Source organism: Dama dama, chromosome 9 (genome assembly GCF_033118175.1).
Source record: "Dama dama isolate Ldn47 chromosome 9, ASM3311817v1, whole genome shotgun sequence".
NCBI classification, from domain to species: Eukaryota; Metazoa; Chordata; class Mammalia; order Artiodactyla; family Cervidae; genus Dama; species Dama dama.
In genome coordinates this window covers 5,328,489-5,338,229 of record NC_083689.1, presented here as the reverse complement: position 1 = coordinate 5,338,229, position 9,741 = coordinate 5,328,489, and the positions used below count along the sequence as shown (strand labels likewise).

Here is a 9,741-nt window from a genome sequence, read left to right as displayed (position 1 = left end):
TAGATGAAAGTGAAAGAGGAGAGTGAAAAAGTTGGCTTAAAGCTCAACATTCAGAAAACTAAGATCATGGCATCTGGTCCCATCACTTTATGGCAGATAGATGGGGAAACAGTGGAAACAGTGGCTGACTTTATTTTGGGGGGGCTCCAAAATCACTGCAGATGGTGACTGCAGCCATGAAATTAAAAGACGCTTACTCCCTGGAAGAAAAATTATGACCAACCTAGGCAGCATGTTAAAAACCAGATACGTTACTTTGCCAACAAAGGTCCATCTAGTCAAGGCTATGGTTTCTCCAGTGGTCATGTATGGATGTGAGAGTTGGACTATAAAGAAAGCTGAGCACTGAAGAATTGATGCTTTTGAACTGTGGTGTTGGAGAAGACTCTTGAGAGTCCCTTGGACTGCAAGGAGATCCAACTAGTCAGTCCTAAAGGAAATCAGTCCTGAATATTCATTGGAAGGACTGATGTTGAAGCTGCAACTCTAATACTTGGGCCACTTGATGTGAAAAGTTGACTCACTGGAAAAGACCCCGATGCTGGGAAAGATTGAAGTCGGGAGAAGAAGAGGACAACAGAGGATGAGATGGTTGGATGGCATCACTAACTCAATGGACATGAGTTTGAGCAAGCTCTGGGAGTTGGTGATGGACAGTGAGGCCTGACGCGCTGCAGTCCATGGGGTCACAGTCAGACATGACTGAGTGACTGAACTGAACTAGTTTGGCCATAACGTTTCTTCCAAGGAGCAAGTGTCTTTTAATTTCATGGCTACAGTCATAATTTCAAAGCCTGCAGTGATTTTGGAGCCCAAGAAAGTAAAGTCTGTCACTGTTTCCATTGTTTTCCCATCTATTTTCCATGAAATGATGGGACCAGATGCCATGATCTTCATTTTTTGGAATTTTGAGTTTTATGCCAGCTTTTAACTCTCCTCTTTCACTTTCGTCAAGAGGCTCTTTAATTCCTCTTCACTGTCTGCCATAAGGGTGGTGTCATCTGCCTATCTGAGTTTATTGATATTTCTTCCAGCAATCTTGATTCCAGCTTCTGTTTCATTCAGCCCAGCCTTGATGTACTCCTTTCCTGACTTGGACCCAGTCAGTTTTTCCATGTCTGGTTCTAATTGTTGCTTCTTGACCTGCATACAGATTTCTCAGGAGGCAGGTAAGGTGGTCTGGTATTCCCATCTCTTGACAAATTTTCCGCTGTTTGTTGTGATCCACACATTCAAAGGCTTTAGCATAGTCAATGAAGCAAAAGTAGATGTTTTTCTGGAATTCTCTTGCTTTTTCTATGATCCAATGGATGTTGGCAACTTAATATCTGGTTGCTCTGCCTTTTCTAAATCCAGCTTGAACATTTGGAAGTTCTCAGTTCATGTACAGTTGAAGCCTGACTTGGAGAATTTTGAGCATTTTTTTTTGCTAGCATGAGAGATTAGTGCAATTGTGCGGTAGTTTGAACATTCTTTGGCATTGCCCTTCTTTGGGATTGGAATGAAACCTGACCTTTTCTAGTTCTGTGGCCACTGCTGAGTTTTCCAAATTTGTTGGCATATTGAGTTCAGCACTTAAATAGCATAATCTTTTAGGATTTTAGGCTTAAAGTCTATTTTTTCTAATATTAGTAGAGGTACTCCCATTTTTTTGAATTATTCTTTGTGTAGAATATTGCTTTCTATCTTTTAAATTTCAATTTGGGGTTGTGTCTTTGAATCTAAAGTGAATCTTTTGTAGACAGCATATAGATTAATCACATTTAAAAAAAAATCCATTTTGCTACCTATACCTTTAAGAGTTTAATTCATTTACAGTTAAAGTAATGACTGATAAGAAAGAATTTCTGTTGCAATTTTTCTGATATTTTCTGATTAAAATTAACACGTTAAATTTATAACAATGTAGTTTGAATTAATATCTACTTCTCTTGAATGGAATACAGAAACTCTGCTCCTATATATCTCCATCCCTCCCCTTTTAAAATTTATTTATTGTCACCAACTACATCCTTATACATGTGTGCTCAGTTAGATAGATTTATAACCATTGTTTTACTTATTTGTATTTTGAATCATATAGGGAGAAAAAGAAGCATTGCAAACCAAAGTACAAATATGCTATCTTATATTTACCTATCTAGTTATCTTTACCACTGTTTCTTAGCTCTTCATATGACTTTGACTTACTCTTTACATCTTTTCATTTCAGCCAGAACAATTCTCTTTAGCATTTCTCATAGGGCAATGAACTCCTTCAGCTTTCATTTATTTAGAAATGTCTTAATTTTTCTTTCCATTTTGAAGAATGTTTTTCTAGATAAAAAATTCTTAGTTGACAGTTTTTATTTTCTTTCAACACTTTAAAAATGTCAACCTTCTGGAAGAGATCTATGAAGAATAAATCCTAAACAATTAAGAAAATGGTAATAGGATTATATATATTGATAATTACTTTAAATGTAAATGGATTAAATGCACCAACCAAAAGACATAGACTGGCTAGGTGAATGAAAATATGTGCATGTATGCACTTCCACTTACCACATCACTCTACTTAACCCCCCAAATTGTATGTAATTATTTTATGCTGTTAGGTTAATCAAGTTTCCATTATGGTTTGAAATTTAATTATCTTTTTTTTTTGGTCTGGCTATTAATTGTGAAAACTGATAAACGTCTTTTACTATTGAGATTAAGTAACCGGTACTCATTTTAATATCATTGTGTCATGATTGGTCAGTAGAAAATAATAGAATTATATACCACTAAAATTAAAATTTAACAGAAAAACTGTAATCACTTTTTAAAATATAGATGCATGTTAGAATTATCTTGGAATTTTTTGAAAAATCCAAATGCCCAGGTATTGTTTTTTTCTCCAAAGCTGCAGATGTGATTCTAACGAGTAGCCATATTTAAAAACAACTGGGCTATATGATGATCTTTTGCTTTTATCTAGTTTATTTCACCTTTTCTATTTCATAGTCAGTGCTTTCATTTCATTAATTTCAGTTCAGTCGATGATGCCATCCAACCATCTCATCCTCTGTCATCCCCTTCTCCTCCTACCCTCAATCTTTCCCAGCATCAGGGTCTTTTCCAATGAATCAACTCTTCACATCAGGTGGCCAAAGTATTGGAGTTTCAGCTTCAGCATCAGTCCTACCAATGAACACCCAGGACTGATCTCCTTTAGGATGAACTGGTTGGATCTCCTTGCAGTCCAAGGGACTCTCAAGAGTCTTCTCCAACACCACAGTTCAAAAGCATCAATTTTTTGATGCTCAGCTTTCTTCACAGTCCAACTCTAACATCCATGCATGACTACTGGAAAAACCATAGCCTTGACTAAACGGACCTTTGTTGACAAAGTAATGTCTCTGCTTTTTAATGTGCTGTCTAGGTTGGTCATAACTTTCTTTCCAAGGAGTAAGCGTCTTTCAATTTCATGGCTGCAGTCACCATCTGCAGTGATTTTGGAGCCCCCCCACCCCCCCCAAATAAAGTCAGCCACTGTTTCCACTGTTTCCCCATCTATCTGCCATAAAATGATGGGACCAGATGCCATGATCTTAGTTTTCTGAATGTTGAGCTTTAAGCCAACTTTTTCACTCTCCTCTTTCACTTTCATCAAGAGGCTTTTTAGTTCTTCTTCACTTTCTGCCATAAGGGTGGTGTCATCTGCATATCTGAGGTTATTGATATTTCTCCCGGCCATCTTGATTCCAGCTTGTGCTTCTTCCAGCCCAGCATTTCTCATGATTTCCTCTGCATATAAGTTAAATAAGCAGGTTGACAATATACAGCCTTGACGTACTCCTTTTCCTATTTAGAACCAGTCTGTTTTTCCACATCCAATTCTAACTGTTGCTTCCTGACCTGCACACAGGTTTCTCAAGAGGCAGGTCAGGTGGTCTGGTATTCCCATCTCTTTCAGAATTTTCCACAGTTTATTGTGATCCACACAGTCGAAGGTTTTGGCATAGTCAATAAAGCAGAAATGGATGTTTTTCTGGAACTCTCTTGCTTTTTTGATGATCCAGCGGATATTGGCAATTTGATCTCTGGTTCCTCTGCCTTTTCTAAAACCAGCTTGAACGTCCGGAAGTTCTCGGTTCATGTATTGCTGAAGCCTGGCTTGGAGAATTTTTAGCATTACTTTACTAGCATGAGAGATGAGTGCAATTGTGTGGTAGTTTGAGCATTCTTTGGGATTGCCTTTCTTAGGGATTGGAATGAAAAGGGACCTTTTCCAGTCCTGTGGCCACTGCTGAGTTTTCCAAATTTGCTGGCATATTGAGTGCAGCACTTTCACAGATCATCTTTCAGGATTTGAAATAGCTCAACTGGAATTCCATCACATCCACTAGCTTTGTTCATAGTGATGCTTTCTAAGGCATCACTAACAATGGGATACATGTATCTTTTTAAATTTTGGTTTCCTCAGGGTATATGCCTACGAGTGGGATTGCTGGGTCATATGGTGGTTTTATTCCTAGTTTTTAAAGGCATCTCCATACAATCTTCCATAGTGGCTGTATCAATTTACATTCCCACCAACAGTGCAAGAGCATTCCCTTTTCTCCACAGTTTCTCCAGCATTTATTGTTTGTAGACTTTTTGATGATGGCCATTCTGACTTGGTGTGAAGTGATATCTCATTCTAGTTTTGATTTGCATTTCTCTAATAATGAGCAATGTTGAGCATCTTTTCATCTATTTGTTAATCATCTGTGTGTGTTCTTTGGAGAAATGTCTGTTTAGGTCTTTTCCCCACTTTTTGATTGGATTGTTTTTCTGGTATTGAGTTGTATGAGCTGCTTGTATATTTTGGAAATTAATCCTTTGTCAGTTGTTTCATTTGCTATTATTTTCTCCCATTCTGAGAGTTGTCTTTTCACTTTGCTTATAGTTTCCTTTGCTGTGCAAAAGCTTTTAAGTTTAATCAGGTCCTGCTTGCTTACTTCTGTTTTCATTTCCATTACTCTAGGAGGTGGGTCATAGAGGATCTTGTTTTGATTTATGTCATCGAGGGTTCTTACTATATTTTCCTCTAAGAGTTTTATAGTTTCTGGTCTTACATTTAGGTCTCAAATCCATTTTTAGTTTATCTTTGTGTATGGTGTTAGGAAGTGTTCTAATTTCACTCTTTTACATATAGCTGTACAGTTTTTGATTTGTGTATATTGAAGAACACTTGCATCCCTGGAATAAACCTAACTTGATCATGGTGTATGAGATTTTTAATGTGTTGTTAATTTCTGTTCACTAACATTTTGCTGACGATTTTTGCATCAGTGATATTGGCCAGTAATTTTCGTTTTTGTGTTGTCTTTGTTTGATCTTGGTGTCAGGGTGATGATGGCCTTGTAGAATGAATTTGTAAATGCTTCTTTCTCTACAATTTTTTGAAAGAGTTTTAGAAAGATAGGCATTAGCGCATCTATAAATGCTTGATAGAATTTTCCTGTGAAGCCATCTGGTCCTGGGCTTTTGTTTTTTGGGAGATTTTTTTTTTTTTTTTTTATCACAGCTTCAATTTCAGTGCTTGTAATTGGGTTGTTCATAATTTCTATTTATTCCTGATTCAGTCTTGGAAGATTGAACTTTTCTAAGAATCTGTCCATTTCTTCCAGGTTATCTATTTTGTTGTCATATAGTTGTTCATTGTAGTCTCTTATAATCCTTTGTATTTCTGCATTCTCTGTTGCAACCTCTCCTTTTTCACTTCTAATTTTGTTGATTTGATTCTTCTCTTTTTTTCTTGATGAGTCTGGCTAAATGTTTGTCAATTTTGTTTCTCTTTTCAAAGAACTAGCTTTAAGTTTTATTAATCTTTATTATTGTTTCTTTCATTTCTTTTTCACTTAACTTCTGTTCTGGTCTTTATGATTTCTTTCCTTCTGCTAATTTGGTGGGGGGGGGGGTTGATGCTTGATATGATTTCAATTTTCTTAAATTTACAGAGCTTTGCTTTGTGACCCAAGATTAGTCTATCCTGGAGAATGTTTCATACGCACTTGAGAAGAAGGTGTATTCTGCATTTGGATGGAATGTCCTGAAGATATCAATGAGATCCACCTCATCTAATGTATCATTTAAGACTTGTGTTTCCTTAATAATTTTCTATTTTGATGATCTGTCCATTGGTGTGAGTGGGGTGATAAAGTCTCCTACTATTATTGTGTTACTGTCAATTTCTCCCTTTATCTCGGTTAGTGTTTGTCTTATGTATTGAGGTGCTCCTATGTTGGGTGCATAGATATTTACAATTGTTATGTCTTCCTCTTGGATCAATCCCTTGATCATTATGTAGTGTCCTTTCTTATCTCTTGTAATCTTCTTTATTTTAAGGTCTATTTTGTCTGATATGAGGGTTGCTACTCCAGCTTTCTTTTGCTTTCCATTTGCAGGAATATAATTTCCATCCTTTCACTTTCAGTTTATATGTGTCCTTAGGTCTGTAATGGGTTTCTTGTAGACAGGATATGTACATAGGTCTTGTTTTTGTATCCATTCAGCCAGTCTGTGCCTTTTGGTTGGAGCATTTAATTTGTTTATATTTAAAGTAATTATTGATATATATGTTCCTATTGCCATTTTCTTGTTTCGGGTTTGTTTGTTTTTTTAATGTTTTAATCAAAGGATAATTGCTTTTCAGAATTTTGCGGTTCTCTATCACACATCAACAAGAATTAGCCATAGGTATACCTATGTCCCCTCCCTTCCAGACCTCCCTCCCATCCCCCTTCCCACCCCACCCTTCAGCCTGTCACAGAGCCCCTGTTTGAGTTTCCTGAGTCATACAGAAAATTCCCACTGGCTATGTGTTTTACACATGGTATTGTAAATTTATGTGCTACCCTCTGTACATCTCACCTTCTCCCTTCTCTCCTTCCAACTTGTCCATAGGTCTGTTCTCTATGTCTGTTTCTCCATTGCCAGCCTGAAAATAAATTAATCAGTGCCATCTCTTCAGATTCCATATGTATGTGTCAGTATGTGATATTTATATTTCTCTTTCTGACTTACTTCACTTTGTATAATGGGCTCTAATTTTGTCCGCCTCATTAGAGCAGATTCAAATGCGTCCCTTTTCATGGTTGAGTCGTATTCCATTGTATACATGTACCACAGCTTCTTCATCCACTCATCAGTTGGTGGACACCTAGGTTGCTTCCCTGTTCTAGCTATTGTAAATAGAGCTGCAGTGAACATTGGGGTACATGTGACTTTTTCAGTTTTTATTTCCTCAGGGAACATGCCTAGCAGTGGGATTGCTGGCTCATATGGTGGCTTTATTCCTAGCTTTTTAAAGAGTCTCCATACCCTCTTCCATAGTGGCTGCATCAGCTAACATTCCCACCAACAATGTAAGAGTGTTCCCTTTTCTCCACACCCTCTCCAGCATTTATTGTTTGTAGACTTTTTTTTTTTTTTCATGTTGCTCATTGCCTCTTTGTTCAGGTCTTTATTCAAAATTAGCTGTCCAAAATGATTCGGCATTTATGGAATAAACAAATTTAAGTTTATGCAGCAGCCTTCTTTTCCTCTGAGATGGGTTTCTTTTCTGTGGGTTCCTTTTCAGCTGCTGGTTTCTTGGTCCCTGCAGCCTTTTTCCCCACTGCAGGCTTCTTCAGCTTCTTATCACCAACAGCCTTCTTTTCTTTGTTTCCCACCACAGGCTTCTTGCCCTCAGCCCCCTTCTGATCTGATTTGGCTTCTAGTGCTGCTGCTGCCTTATCCATGCGGATTTTGTGGTTCTTGGCCTGTTGAAGAATGGTGTTCCGGTGCATGGTCTTTGCGTATGGGTTAAGCTTCAACATGATTCTCAGGTTTTTCAGTGGATTCTTCTTCAGGACACTGCAATGAATCTTCTTGCGTGGTGCTCAGAGTGCTCTTTGAATTTCTGGGCTTTTCAAGATTCTGCTAAGGTCTGTATTGAGCATCTTGTGCATGGGGAGGTTGTAGTTACTCTTGAGGGAGGCTGCTTTATGCCAAGTGCCATACAGCTCATCTAACTTTTGGAAAACACTTTCAGTCCAAATGCAGAAACGTCCCCCATGACTACCAAGAGCAAGTTTCAAAATGTTCAGCTTGCTTACATTAAGCAGAGTAATTCCAGGGATGTTTCTGAAGGCCTTGATGATACCATTGTCTTCATTATAGATGATGCAGGGTCCCCTGCACTGGATACGGCGAGAGTTTCTCATTTTGCCTCTGCCAGCTCTCATTCGCTGAGAGACGTAAACCTTTTTGATACCATTCCAGGCCTTAAGTTTCTTCAGAAGCAAAACAGCCTCCTTGGTCTTCTTGTGGCCTTCAACTTTATCTTCAACCACCAAAGGAAGTTCAGGAACTTCCTCTATACGATGACCTTTAGACATGACCAGTGCTGGTAAGGCTGAGGCAGCCAGTGCAGAGCAGATGGCATATTGCTTCTGCATTGTATTCACTCTGCAGTGCCAACTTCGCCAGGTCTTGGTTGGTGCAAACATGCGGCCCCCACGACACATATTTCCAAAAGCACCCTGACCAGAACGGTGAGTCCCGCCACCTCAAACCCTGGGAATTCGAGCCACAGCTCTGCCGGTACCCCAAGACTCAGCACTGGTTTGATGACCTGCTAATTCACTGACAGCATAGGGCTGTCTGTTGTTTTTGCACAAGTTGGTGTGAACAAAGTTAACAATATCGGGTCGAATGGGAGCCTTGAACACAGCAGGCAAAGTGGCATTTTTGCCAGAGGACTCCCCCTTTTCGGAGTACACTGATATCTGTGGACAAGCACATGCCATGGCGGGGAGAGGAGAAGGCCACGCTCCTCTCAACCCTGCAGCTCCCACAGGAAAAGATGTTTGTAGACTTTTTAATGATGGCCATTCTGACTGGTGTGAGGTGTATTTCATGTAGTTTTGATTTGCATTTCTCTGATAACTAGTGATGTTGAGCTTCTTTTCATGTACTTGTTAGCCATCCATATGTCTCCTTTGGAGAAATGTATCTTCAGGTCCCTTTCCCCAGTTTTTGATTGGGTTGTTTGCTTTTTTGGTATTGAGTTGTATAAGCTGCTTGTATATTTTGGAAATTCATTCTTTATCAGTTGTTTCCCTTTCTATTATTTTCTCCCATTCTAATGGTTGTCTTTTCATCATGTTTGTAGTTTCCTTTTGCTGTGCAAAAAACTTTTGAGTTTAATTAGGTCCCACTTGTTTATTTTTGTTTTTATTTCCATTACTCTAGGAGGTGGGTCATGGGAGTTCTTGCTTTGATTTATGTCATCAAGTGTTCTGCCTATGTTCTCCTCCAAGAATTTAATAGTTTCTGGTCTTATATTTAGGTCTTTAATCCATTTTGAGTTTATCTTTGTGTATGGCATTAAGTAGTGATCATTCTTTTGCATGTAGTTGTCCAGTTTTCCCAGCACCTGTTATTGAAGAGGGTATCTTTGCCCCGTTGTATATTCTTGCCTCCTTTGTCAAAAATAAGGTACCCATAGGTGTGTGGGTTTATCTCTAGGTTCTCTATCTTGTTGCATTGGTCTATATTTCTGTTTTTGCACCACTACCATACTGCTTGATGACTGTAGCTTTGTAGTATAGTCTGAAGTCAGGAAGGTTGGTTTCTCCAGCTCCATTCTTCTTTCTCAAGACTGCTTTGACTCTTTGGAGTCTTTTATGTTTCCATATGAAATGTAAAATTTTTTGTCGTAGTTCTGTGAAAAAAAAGCTATTGGTA

At 38.4% G+C, this 9,741-nt stretch overlaps 1 pseudogene; it reads right to left on the bottom strand.

The window, feature by feature from the left end:
* Nucleotides 1–7,471: 7,471 nt before the first annotated feature.
* LOC133061171 (large ribosomal subunit protein uL4-like) lies at nucleotides 7,472–8,822 on the bottom strand (annotated as a pseudogene).
* Between the last annotated feature and the right edge of the window lie 919 nt (nucleotides 8,823–9,741).